The 14,316-nt window shown below is 38.2% G+C and overlaps 1 long non-coding RNA gene across 1 annotated transcript in view; it reads right to left on the bottom strand.

Annotated features, from left to right (window-relative positions):
• Nucleotides 1–14,316, bottom strand: part of LOC127478323 (uncharacterized) — a 72,581-nt gene that overhangs the window by 51,866 nt on the left and 6,399 nt on the right. The window contains exon 3 of the long non-coding RNA XR_007907183.1: nucleotides 930–1,137. This is a non-coding gene — a long non-coding RNA (uncharacterized LOC127478323). The remainder of the gene's footprint in view (nucleotides 1–929; nucleotides 1,138–14,316) is intronic.

Here is a 14,316-nt window from a genome sequence, read left to right as displayed (position 1 = left end):
GGTGAGCCTGGAAAATTATTGGAATCAATTGACTGAGTCTGCAGAGCACAGCAGTAACACATGTAGGACAGAGCAGATCACTGACAGCACTTACAGCAGCGTCTGGCACTGACCACAACTCCAGGCAGGGCCACACAGCCCCTCCACCCCACAGGACTACCTTCGCTCACAAACTGAGGCACAGGGGAATGGGGACAATTCCTGTTATTGAGCTCAGTACAGGACAGAGCTTTGGCTGAAAAAGCAGAAGGGATTTTTTTTTTAAATGTTGAAACGGTTTTTAGCATTTTGAAAGTGAGATTCCACAGTGATTTTTTTCTAAAAATAACTTTACACTCTGAAATGAAAATGCATTATGATTGAAAAAAAATACCTACTAAAAATACGGGGGGGGAATCATCAAATATTTAAGCTTTTTTTCCTTGGATGTAGAATATAAATAACTTTTAGTTAATTTAGTAAAAAACATCTTAAACCATCTGATTCAGATTTAGCTGGGTTGGGTTCAGTTTTGCCACTTAACCAAAAAGCTGTTATACATCATCTGTGTCTAGCTGTTTTAAATGGACACACAGGGTATTGGCTAAAGGCATCCAAAAAGTAGCTCTTCAGTAATTGGATTTTGGAAAGACAGAAGTAACTGAAATGAAGCACATAGCTGAAAGAAAAGAGAAGAAAAAAAAAATCTTCTTTGCCAAGTGGAAATGGGAATAAATGTTCTTGGCTACTGTTGCAGCCTGAAAAGCCAGAATAAGCCTGAGGCTCCCCAGTAAACCGAGTTTAGAAACCTGCTCAGCTGATCTCTCATCTCTTCTGGCGAGTTGCCTTATCCAGTCAAGTTAGAAATTCAGGATCTAACTTTCAGTGAGAAATTGGAAAGACAGATATGTTGTACCTGTGAAGAAAGACATGAAGAGAATTGTCTTTACCTAAACTAAACACTGGGAAAACACTTGCCATCTGTATCATTTCAGTGAGAGGCTGATCCTTTCCCTCCGGCCATCACAATGCACCTCCCCTGACGACAGGTCTGGACTGCATCGGCTGCAACACCAAAGGAGGTTGAAGAGCCTCGGTCCATCGACAGAAGGAAATCTGTGGTCATCCTTTTATAACCTTCTTGCGTGCAACTACAGCCTTCAAAATCAGAGCGAAAAGGTGCAAAAAAAATTTTGAGATCTCTACATAGTGACAAAGCTTCCTTCTTAAAGAATTTTTAATTAGTCATTTCCATAGGGAAGATGAAAACTAGAAGATAACTATTAAGGGTATGGGAAAGGTATCAAAGAGGTGTTTTACTGAGGACAGGCCTAAGCATGGGCTGGGGAGAAACTGGCACTTTGTTCTCTTAAAGGTCGAGACCAGACCTGGCTTTCCTCACTAGAATTTTGACAGTTATTAAGTAATACAAACACATTATGCAATCTTTACATTTAGAGACTCTAAAAGTTCAGTTTTGGTCTGAAAAGTGACTATGAAAATGTCACCTTGTTTCTGCACTTATCTGCTCCCTCAAGTGTCTGCTCTCTTGTCAAAATATATCCATTTTACTCACTAATGTTAATGGGAACCCCATATGCCAGGCAGAGAAGATTGGCCTCTTAAGCTTTACCTATCTGCCTGCTAATAAAGCGCACTTTTTATCTCAATAAGCAAGGGAAAGCCAGCACAGGTGCACCACAGTAATATGCATTATACTTTGCCTCATGCTGTGCTACCACCAGTGAAGCTTTATTCTCATTCCAGAACTTGTACATTTGCTGAAGGTTAGTGATGAAGTACAGTTCAGGTCATAAACAACTTAGCTTCATTTTCCACAACTAGACGGAGCAGCAGGCACTTAGGAAAAAAATTATACTAGCTTGTAAGTGGAACAATTTAATATAGAAGTAACTGATGACAAATAAACACAAAATGCCAAGGCAACTTGTACTCTCTTCCTTATATTTCTTTAAAATCAAAGCTAGTAAACTAGAATTTATTCAATCTTACCAAAGAAATCACTTTTGAATGTGAAATACACACTTAAGAAGGGAGAACACTGTGCTTCTTCCTGACAAAAACCTTTTGTACAGACAGTGCACCGAAAAGGTCTAAATATGTGCAGCTATGGCTAAGATTTTCCAGCCACGTGCTGGAAACACTCTGCATTGTCATACTCAGGCAAAGTAATCTGTGTGGTAAAACCTCCTCAAAACAACAGAGCTTAAATTATACAAATGGCAAAACATCTCTGTCTTGTTTCTTCACTTACCTTCCAAGTGCAGAGGTTCTTTCTCCAAACACGTGATGCTTTCACACATGCTTCAACCAACCACCTCTTTTTTAAATCACATTAACTCTCTTGTTACCTAATGCAGCTAGTGGTGCTGGAACCCCATCCCTCCTATCAGCTAAGATTTTATTTTCTCACTTCCTGCAGCAAAAAAATATTCATTGCTTATGGACTCCCATTGACAGGTGAATGCAATCTTGGTGTTGCCTCAGCAGCAGATTTGAGTCTTTTATGAATAGATGTGAGGCTTAGCCATAGAAATCTACATGAAGCTCTGAGAAGCACTGATTCCAAACTATATCACGTTGGAACTGAAGAAACTGTTGAAAATACACATTTATACTTTCAGTGTGATTTCTGGGCAGGGGAAGAGCTGTGAAGCAGCATCCCAGGCAGGCTGTGTCATCTCCATTCTTGGAGGTTCACAGGAGCAGACCAGATGAAATTCTGAGCAACCTGGTCTGGCCTCATGGCTGATCTTGCTTTCACTAGGAGGTCAGACCTAGCCCTCCTGTAGTCCCTTCCCAACCAAGCTAGGACTGTGTGGAGTGGAAATGGGTTTCTGCTTGAAGCCCCGACTTACCTCTCCTTCCCAGGTGCCCTTATACAATACATATGAGGCCCTGGAACCTGAGGACCAGTGAAATGAGAATACAGATGAAGGTTCTTCCAAGATGGAGGCATCACCTAGGGCAAGGTAGCCTACCTCCTACATCACAACCTCCTCAATTAAGAAAAAAAGAAAGGTAGTAGTCACTGGCAACTCCCCTTTGAGAGGAATGGAATGTCTGATACACCAACTGGACCCAACCCATAAGGAGTTGTGTTGCCTCCCTGGGACCTGTGCAAGAAACATCACCAAGAAAATTCCCAGCCTGGTGTTACCCACTGATTATTGCTCTCTACTGGTTTTCCAGGTAGGCAGAGCTCAGGTCTGTCAGAACAGAGAATGCTCTGAAGGGAGTAGCAACAGACACCTCTGATATTTGTTTCCAGCCATTCAGATTAGCATTCTGCATTCACTGCTATTTATATCCTCTAACTTCTTGATACCTCTGAACTTGTCCAAAACCTCTCCCTGGTTTATGAGTGTGAATTTAGTTTTTATGTTCACTGATTACTAATGAGGCATCTTACTGCTTTAATCCTGCATAAAATTAGGTACCCACTGTAAAACACTCTTTCCTACTGCTTTTCATCGGTTGTAAAGGGAATTAGGATCTGGCAAATATTGATAATGGTCATGAAGAAATGCTCACTGCTCTCTCAATCTTTCAAAGTGAATTTGGTTACAATAAGTGGTCAAAACATGGCTCAGCACAAGAAAAAACCCTTCTCAGTCAAATCAGTCAATCCAGTAAGGATTCTTGAAATCAGCATGGATCTGGTCTTAGCAGATCTGGGCAAAGTGCCAGGTAGCACCAGTGCCCAGTCATGCCACAGCACTGTCCCTATTGGCCATCCCCTTCCCACTGTTTCTGAATGTACCTTGTGAAAGGAGAGCAAGCATAGAAACTCTTTCTGGTTTATAGTGCCCATGTTACTGTACCTCCAGCTTAAGCTTTGCCATGCAGCCAATGCAAAATTAGCTGAGCAGCTCCCCAGACACATCTCAGTTGACTCAATTCTTCCGCTTTGGAAGTAGAGGAGGCAGAATCACAGCACTCACTCATTTTCCTATGTGCAGAGCCAGCCTGTAGGCTTGGAGGAGGTACGCAGTCTAGGGAAGGAGGTCTCACTCCCTCTTACTCTGCCATGAAGGTGAAAATAACAAACAACAGTTCAGCTTTCCACTACTGCAGGTCTACAGAAAGAGCAAACCACAGTAAATGAGATTTGACATAGCAGTCCTAAACTGGTGATGGAAAAGCTGGCTAGCACATTTGTGGCTGAATTTAGTTATTTTGTTTAATGTAACAAATTATACTACAATTGTATGAGATCTGTATTCTTGGCCTTTAAATCAAGCCAATGGCTTTTAATATTTCAGTTTATTCTTAAACAATATTAATGGCTGTACACAGCAGCCACAGCTTTATCAGAGGGGAGAACATTGAAAATTTGAGGAAGAACATCTCCATCTAACTGCCTATACCTGTAACTGAGAAATAAACACCCTTTCCAAGGGAAAAAAAGGTTGAGGTTAATTAGGTGATTGTTGAACAATGCACACAAAGTTTCTGCTGTGAAACATTATTTTATCGAGAAATATATTGTACATCTCCACCTTGCCAGAATCTGATAAAAGATGGAGAGTACAGTACATACCATCAAATGGATGACAACTTCATATAACTTCTTCTGAAAGAAAGCAGCCTGTTGTTTACTGCATTTATCGACAATCTGTGAAAGTAGACCAGAAATCAGTCTAATTACCAGAGTGCCAGTTGTGCTTGTTAACACCAGCTTTGTGACCAAATGTTATTCCACAGTTGTCACATCACAAGAAGGTTTCATTACTAACATAATAGTGAACAAGATCACATGCCTAGCTATTGATTGATCTGCCACACAAAGGAAGGACATTTGTTGTCTCTATTATAACCAGTTACATCTTTGTCTGCCCGTATAATATGCACAGGAATGTATCACAAGCAGTTGCTGCAGTGTTTCCTAATTTCAGCCTGTTAGCCCATTAACAGCCCACTAGCACTTGCGGACTTCACCAAAGGACAAGAAATGACTTTGCCATAATTTTGTCTTGTACAATCTTAAAAAAATTGTTTTCATCAGCCTTCCTGCAATGGATTCTGCAATGGATCCTACAAGGACTGAGACTTACTCAACATTTGCATTATAAATATATCATTTCTGCCAAATCAAAAGATATTTTAATTCTTTCCAGACACAATTGGGTAACACAGCAGGAACAGTAGAAATATTCATTATTACTGTAGTTGAATGGCCCTGAAAGAACTATATCTTAGACCAGAGAAATGCTCTGCTAACAAGCACCTCAGACAAAATGAACTAAGATTGACCCTCAGAGCATCAAGATATTGCTTGACTGACCAGTCATAAATGCAAACAGCAGCTTTCAGGCCTGTTGTTGATATGAAAAGTGAACAGTCTTGTTTATTTTTCTATGAACTCAATAAATATTACAATATAAAAGTGGATTTGTTTATCATTGTGAGCCTACAAAAAAACAAGCATGCCTCATCATCTTATCTGATGATGAATGATTTATCAGGCAGAACGTGAATCTGCTTCTAACTGAGTCTATTTTCCTGTTTATGCTTGTTGAACAGATACAATTTAATGAAGAATATAAAGTACTTAAAAATCCGTCTACCATTAATAGTTTAATTAAACTGACATGTACTTCAAAAACAGAGAGACAGAAAACATTAATTTTGGTTATAAAGGGCATGGCATTATTAAAGTGCAATTAAAACCAGCACTCACTTACAAGTAATAGCTAAAACAATTTAATTATTTAACATTTCATTGACAGTTCTGGCTAACTTAGCCACCCCAAGGTAGGTATATTCTTTGGTCCTCTTGTAAAGTATATTACACGGCTGCCATCACACCACAGAATATCACAGAATATTCTGAGTTGGAAGGGACCCACAAGGATCATCGAGTACAACTCTTAAGTGAATGGTCCATACGGGGATCAAAGCCACAACCTTGGTGTTGTTAGCACCATGCTCTAACCAACTGAGCTGATCTCAGGGGTTTTTAGCAGGATTCATTAAAAAATAAAACATAAACAGTCTGTATTTACCTTTTTTTCTCTACAGAGTATCATGAAGATATATTTATTTTCAATGCAATCATTAAGCCAGCCACCTTCATGTAAAAACACCTGCACTGACACATCTTAGGTTTTGCATTCAGATAAGTTATCCCTAAAAGAGTAAACAGAATCATAAATGGTCAGAGCTAAAGCATTTCAGGTAAAGCATTTCAGCCAACCAGAAGAAATCATAATGAGAATGGGTGTTCATTTGAAGGTCTTGTGAGGAATTCAGCAACTGAAACATTGAGGAGTATTTCCTGGGAAGGTACCAGATACCTTCACCGCAAAGTGATGAGCTGATTTTCACTGTGCAAAGCAGGGAATGGGAGCTCATGAGGGTTTTGAAGCCTTTAAATGTTTTGGTTCTGCAATCTCTAACCACATTAAGACCTTGTTCACACTCCTTTCAAGATCTGTAACTTAAGATGTAATTGCAGTCTAATATAGACCACCAGAGAAAGTAGAATAGAGGATAAAGTCTGGAAACACATTTGAAAGTAAACCAAGAGATATGGACAACCTATACACCACTGGATATAAGCTGGAAGTAAAATCCCTTGTGCCTGAACCAAACTTCTTTGCTTGCATAAGGATTTCTATAGGATTGCTAGCCACACCAGTAATCAGATGTTTGCATATCTAGAACAAAACACCAGACAATTGCTGAGCTGTTATTTTAGTCATGGTTTATTCACTGTTATGTAACTGATGCAGCCTGGAAAGACAAATATCTTATGAAATACTGTATTAATTGACCATGAGTTTCAAACTTCTCTTTGAAGACAGAATGTTGCCTATCATTTCATAGTTTTAAAGTATATATATCAAGCCTTACTCCATTAAGAATATTTTTTCAGATCTTTTGTAATTTGTCTGGCAAGTTCACAGATCTTTAATAAAATATTTCAAACTGCCATTTATGAAATTATAGTTTTATCTATGTTTTTTTTTTCAGCAGTGCAAAATCACAGTCAAATACTATGCTCTTTTAATTAAGAGTTTGCCCCACAGAAGACCCAGGCAAAGCATGTCTGAAGCATTTCCAATACAGAACCTTTAAGAAAAAAACCTACCAAATTGTGTGGCCATCTAGACGGCTTTACAAATGAAATCAAGATATTGGATGTAGATTTCATTATTATTGTGTTTAAATTAAGATTGAAATGCCATGCAACTGAAATCAAAATCAGAAGTAGAGCAGGGTATTGTTAGGTTTCTGAATATTAAATGCAATCCAAAGGTAATAGTACTTACAGATTTTTCACATACAAACAGATTTACGGAAAAACCATTTGCTCATTGAACTTCAGGAGCCTGGGTGGTTTCTTCTGTGAATAATCAAATAAGTTAACTCAGGCAGCTTCTCTGATTCAGTGCTACAGACATACAGGATTTATATATAAAGGCCTACTTTTTCAAAAGCGAGTAGCTTTACCATAAATGTCATTTAAGATAATGAGAAAAAATATAGTGCTAAAAAGAAGAGTTCTCAGTGTTCATAGCTGATAAAAACGGTAACTCAGCAATTTTCATTGTGTTGGTAATAAATTTTGCTTTCACATTTGCATACATGAGAATTAAGTTAAGGGCAGGAGTAATTTATTTTACAAATTTATTCCTTTAAGTCTTTCAACTTTATAATTTTATGAAAATGTTTCTATTAATTTGAAGTTCCTGAAGAGCTTTTTTCAGGTTAGAAAATTCCCTCAGTTGTTTTTCAGGATCTCTGATTACTTTAAGTAATCTGCTGCCTCAGGAAGAGCAGAAAGTTTATTAACACAGAATTTTCTTGTGATAGCTTTTCAAAACTTAGTATTTATGTGAGCTTATATGTTAAGAAAAAAAGTGAAAATGTACCAAAAATTTTGGGGGCCCTAGGGCCTTCTCTAAATGCATGATGTCTGTTCCCTCGTTCGGAGTCACAAGAATGCTAAATGAGAGGAGACGGAAATCCCTTATTTCAGGAAAGAAAAAAAAAACAACCAAAACCCCAAACCAGCCACCCCCTCTTAAAATACCAGATCATGCCAAAACTGTGGGAAGAGGTTTCAGTTGCTATCACCTGTGGTTTTATATTCATATTCTGCTTGCCAATGTTTTGGGTAGTATTCTGAAGCTGAGCTTTGATCCTTTAAGGACCTCCTATCCCCTAGGCTCAGGTTCGATTCAGTATTGGAAGTGCCAGGACAGCAGCTGCTCCGAGAGCAATATGGATGAAATTTCACAAGAGCAGCTTTTCCTGCAATATTTTAAACCAATCTCAATTGAGAAAAGCAGGGAGAAAATAAAAAAGATAAACACAGAAATCAGACAGAGTAAAACCTGGAAGGGGAATGTGGAAAGCAGAATGGGAGCTAGGAAATACACACGTGTGGAAGGACTAAGGAACCAAATGGGGAAACTGAGAGAAACATTTGGAAAAAAATCTGAGGAGCAGAAGGCTGACAGAGGAGGCAAAATCTGTGAGGGGGAAAAAGCAAAGGGGAGTAACAGACAAGCACAGAGAGGAATCAAAAAATAGCTTTGAAAGAGGCAGGGGAAGGACAAAGGGCAGAGAGACAACAACCAGCACCCTGAAAAAAAAAATTGCAAGACAAAGAGATGGTGAGGAAGGTAAATCGTAAACAGAGATCCAAAAGGAAGGCAAAAATTTTACAGAGTGAAAGTTCAACTTATAAAGCTTCACAAAGTTTACAGGAAATTAGTTTTGAGGAAAGTCCAGGTTGACAGAGCTTCTGTTCATAGCAACCCCCAAAAATAAACACCCAGCCTATTGGAACGGGTAAGGGGGACATGGCATATCTACTGCTTTCTCTCAGTGAGCAGCGCAATCTCCTCCTTTCATGCCCTGCTTTCGGAACAGGAGGAACAAACAGGCAAAACATAATTTACAGTCTTGGTTTATCTGTATCCACAGCCCATCTGCTGACTCGAACCACAGCAGAATTTGTATGTGTGCATTCAGAGAGACGGCTGTCATTAGACCAATGAAGTTAACCGATGTATAAAAGCCAGGATCAGATCAGTAATAAAGTATACACTTCATTATGGATGTCAAAATCCTTGCTGATTTTTTTTTTCCACGAGTATCTAGCTCACTGAATTTCACAAGCAAGCAAAACCATCTCTAGCCAACATTCAGGAATTGGTTACTTGGAAGCTGCAACATTCAGGATTGAAATATAAAAACAGATATTTCCTTAATAAATTTACAGAAAGATAAAAACTGGACATATTAATCTACATCTCTGTATTCATGCCTGTAAAATTATTAGATTCTTGTCTCATCAAATTTACATTGTAGAATCTGAATACAGTATGATTAGGCATTATTTTAACAACTACACTACAATACAATTTAAAATAAAATGGCCCTTTATATTGCACTAATATCAGTGTTTTAAATAACAAAGGGTACTTTTTTTTTAAATAAAGGAAAGGATTAGCATTTAGTTTCAATCAGTATAAGCAATGCTGTACCAGTTGGTGTCTCAAAGATTCAGGATTTTATTAATATTCCAGAGATGCATTTGTGTTGCCTCTGGGTACACTGAAAAGCCACTTAAACTGCACTTAAAGCAGCACTACAGGATCAAATTGATGTGCATCAACCATTTACAATAAAACTTGATTATTATAAAGGCATACATATTTGCATAATTACATGTTTGATTTTTTGATAATGCAGCATACACTACAAAATGTTGCTTCATGTAGAAAGGCATCGTCAAAAAGCACCATCTGCTGTAGTGTTTAATGCACTGCAATGTTTGAAAAATTCTGAAGGTAGATTTGTGCAAATCAAAGGGGAAAGGAAAGGAGTTCTGTTAGAACAAGGGACTTAGGGCTGGAGGAGGGGATATGGTACAGTGTGGACCTTTTGTTACGCTCTCGTCTGTTTCTCTCTGGCTATTTTTAAATAAAATTGTCAGGGGAGAAAAGTAAAAGACAACAGAGCAGCACATCCTACGATCCACAGAATATAGGATTCAGAACTTGAGAGCATTTGGCATAAACACATTTTTGATGTTTTCACTCAAATTCAGTATCTAATATATGCAATGAAGGAATCATAATAGGAAAGAAAGCAAACTTCAGCAAGAATGAATCTTTTTAAAGGAATCTCTACTAAGCATCACAATAGCTTAAAAGGCACAGAACTTGAAAGTAAGAATATCTCCATATTTGCTCAATTTAAAAGGAGAAGACCACTGTTCTTCAGTAATATATGACCATAAACCCCGACAGGAGCCCAGTGGGTTCAGGAAGTCTGATGCTAAGATTGCAGAAGGAAAAGTGTATCTTTGATTATGAAAAAAAGTAAGCACTTCTAGACTCAGAACTGTTAGCCCAGAGTTCTTGTATCCTAAAAATATGCATCATTCTGATTAGCACTACATGTCGATCATTTTAATACCTGAGGCTGTTTTTCAAAGTGGATTTTGAGAAAGACATTAATCAAATGTAGTTGTAGCTGTTTGTAATATTCTGCCATCCTGAGGAGTTTGTATACATGCATCCAGAACACACACACACAAAAGCATAATCTGTGGCTTTCTCCAAGTCTGTTGCTGCCTGAGCTATGCTGTGAATGTTTTTGGACATTGTGCTGAGTAGCAAAGCACAGCATAGAGCCAAGACTGGGAAGATCTGGCAGGGAAGTCAATAGGCATGTACTAGCCTGTTGCTTCGCAGTAGGAGCTCATTCCTTCACAAATTGGCCTTTGGTAAGCAGTGTGATTCATTGCTCAGGGACTGGATTACAAGCTGGAAACCAGCTGAAAGAACTTGGGCAACTCATTTCACTTCCCCATGCTTTCCATTTTCCTTCCTCCTGTTTTTCACATCATGTTAGTTGAAAATTATAGAACTCTTCAGGGCAAGGACTTTTTCATAATACAAATTTCCAGCATGTTGGGTATTAAACAAGCTTTTATCTCCATGGGCACCTCAAGGTATACCAGGATACAAACAACAGTTGAATTATACGCTGTACATGGGATAAATACCAAGTCAATTAAAAAGCATCTTTAACAACACAATCTGACTATAAAGTCCAACAGTTAAGAACAACATCTGTCTCCAAGACATATTCTACAGTCCAGTGACATAAAAGAGCTTCAGAAACAAATGAAATTTTGTCCAGACACCTGAAGGAAGAATGTGGTGGTGTATGCATGAATGCAAACATCTCAAGCCTTCTGTGCCTGAGCAACAACAGCTTGTATATAGATTCATTGAAAGCAAAGGGATGGCCATAGAGCTTCAAGGCCTAAAGTTGCATTGCTGGTCTTTTAGGTTCTGCTACATCTGGACTATAATAAATTTACATTCCCATCAAGAAAATAACCACTGTTGTATAGTTATGAGACAGATTTTGTTTCACGTTATGAGGTAGAATGTGCTTGAGTCCTCTATTATGCACAGGATTATTAAATATCCAGGTTCCTTACCCTGACTTACCAGGTACAACTATAGCTTGGCATCAGAGATGCCAAACACCCACACTGTCATTGACTTACATCAGCACTGTGAAATCCAGTGCTTCTGAGAAATCAAATCTTTTGTGTGTCATGCAGAAAATTATGAAATATTTTTTTAAATAGCCAACATCTTGTTGTGTGTACATAGTTAACAAAAACTCAGAAATATTTATCTGTTGATATTTTTGCCCATACCCACAATTTACTGAGTTGAACTGGACTGCAATATGATGCAGTGTCATTCCCTTTGCCTCTGTCTGCACTTGAAGCAGAAACTGTATGGTTTCTTGCTCATCAGGTACCCATACTGAAAAGATAATATTGTATTTATAGCACAAGATTGAAAATAGACCCAAATTATAACAAAGCCTCAAAGACATATGCATTTCTTTCCCACTAAATTATCTAAGTGCATTTTGTCATAGTGCCCAAAAAGGAAACAAAACCAGCCAGGCAGATACAAATCTTTAGAAACAATGAGTTTCCCTTTTGTGCCTTAATATTCTGCTCTTGAGCTTCTCTAACAAAGTCTGCACTAATCATTGCTGGAATCAGCACAGCAGTGACTGTTAAGCAAAGTCTTTTTCTCCACCCTCTCTGCACTAGGCAGACAGGGGTTTTCATTACATATATCATTTTCAACTTGCTGCAGTGATTCCACAAAGACAGGAGGATTTAGAAAGCTAATGAATGGGGGTGGGGAGCAGGCTAGAGTTGGAGCTTCAGTGCTAATATTTAAGGCTAGATACTATGAGTGGCTTCATACACGAGGCACTGCCACCGATTTTATTTTCATTGCATGGCACTGACAGACTTTGACAGCAAAATCATTCATCTCAAGTTAATAAATCAAAGTAAGAAGTGGGGGTGGGGAGATTTTTTTGTTTGAACATTTATTGCTACAGGATTTAGGGCAAAGCTTACTGGTCATTGCCTTGCCCTAGTTGTTACTGTGCTGCAATGACAGCAAAATTATTTATCTTTTAGTTGCTAATTAAGAAGAGAAGAATAGGTTTGGTCTGAATATAATACAGCATCTAGGGACCATTTGCTACATCCTAATGACATGCCATAGATGCTGTAACTCAGTATATCTACAAGTCATTTGCTGATTTATTATTAGGAAAAAATTTCATCTTGCAACTTAACTGATATAAAGTTAGCATTTTATAAATAAGATTAACCTGAATGAGAAAACAACATTCTGCTTCCTCTCCCAAGGTGAAAAGATCACATCCCTTTCCAAGCTCTGCTCTAGCACAGAACGCTCCGTTTCACTGACATCAGTACCCTTGCTACTGTTCAGCAGTTTGGACCATCTAACCCACCTTTTGCAGACATGTCATCAATATTGCCTGCCACTTGGGAGAACAGGCTACACTGACTACAAAATACTGGTTCTATAAATCTGATAATTTTAATGACAAACCAGGATATTTTAGGCTTTCTTGTCCCTGAAGAAACAAGAACAATTGCAGACTAATTGCAAACCCATTAAGGACCTTAGAGTTATAAGCTTTGAATATAATTTCTTTCTCTTAAAGGAAGAAAACAAAACAAACAAAAAAAGAATTTTCTGGTTCTTACCTCTCTACATAATAACTTAGGATGTGGGTGAAGCTGTTAATTCAGATTTGAGTGATGAATTATGACTTCCACTTTCTCAAGTCATAGCTATCACCAGATCCTACTCAGCTGCCTCTTTCAATGACCCATGTTCATTGGCATGTCAGGCAGAGGGGGAAGAAAGTGGTGAACATCACAGAACACAGGCACATGGCCAATCACAAGCAGCTTTGATCCTTGGTGGATGTTCTCTTTAATATTCATAGAAATTAATAAACACTAGTTGTAGTCAGTGGCCCCACTTCAGCAGCAATTCCCTTCTTAAATGCAAAATTTTGGACAGTTGAGAAGCTTCAAGGTATGGTACGGACTTTGAGAAGTTGTTCTCCACATTGACCACATTAATCTACTCTGTGGCAGGTGGACACTGTCCAAAGAACTGAATGGAAACTACATAGATTAGTTAATGCCTTTTATTTTACACTTAGGGACAGACTATTCCTGCTGTAGCAGGAATATACATAAGCAACTATATCCTGCTACCAGTGCTCAGTTAATAGGCTCCTGTAGTGAATAACATCATGTGCTCTGTCAATTATTAATAATGAGACAAGCATTTTCACATCAGAATGCTGCCTTGTAACATGATGAGCCTGTATCTTATGAATGTATCAAAGCTCAGTCTTATAACATTACTAGTTTACTAAACAAACTTTGAACAAGATTTATTACTCACTCTGCTGAGTACTAATTTTTGTGAATATTGTAAATAGAAAACTGTCTCTTTATTGTCAAAATTTTTACAATATGGTTTATACTTTAGGTGCTTGATTTACTGCTATATTTCATTTATTCTAACACATCATTGATCCCCTGTCTCATACATCCGATTTAGTTACTTTTTTATTGTATAATTTCTAGGCAACAGTGGCTATCCAGGACAGAAACAGCTAATGGATCTAATTTGATTTTGTCCTCATACCAGCAGAAGTTCACTTACTAGTTCACTTACTCAGAATTCATTGATCACTCAAAGGTCTTCTGGGATTGTGAAATCTCATTCTCAGTGTCTTTTCCAATTGTCAAAGCACAGACTCAATACCACATCTGACATCCTTGCAGCCTGCCTAGTTCTGCATAACACAGCAGTCAACCACGGGGTTATAGTCAATGATGGGACTCTCATAAAGGATGACAAGGCTAAATCTTACTGACTTCAGACATGGAAAAAAGATAGATCCTTC

The sequence above is a fragment of the Manacus candei genome, unplaced genomic scaffold, assembly GCF_025592945.1.
Source record: "Manacus candei isolate 608988 ecotype Guabito, Panama unplaced genomic scaffold, ASM2559294v1 h1tg000005l, whole genome shotgun sequence".
NCBI classification, from domain to species: Eukaryota; Metazoa; Chordata; class Aves; order Passeriformes; family Pipridae; genus Manacus; species Manacus candei.
The sequence above is the reverse complement of the archived record's forward strand: the minus strand, read 5'-3'. Positions and strand labels throughout refer to the sequence as shown.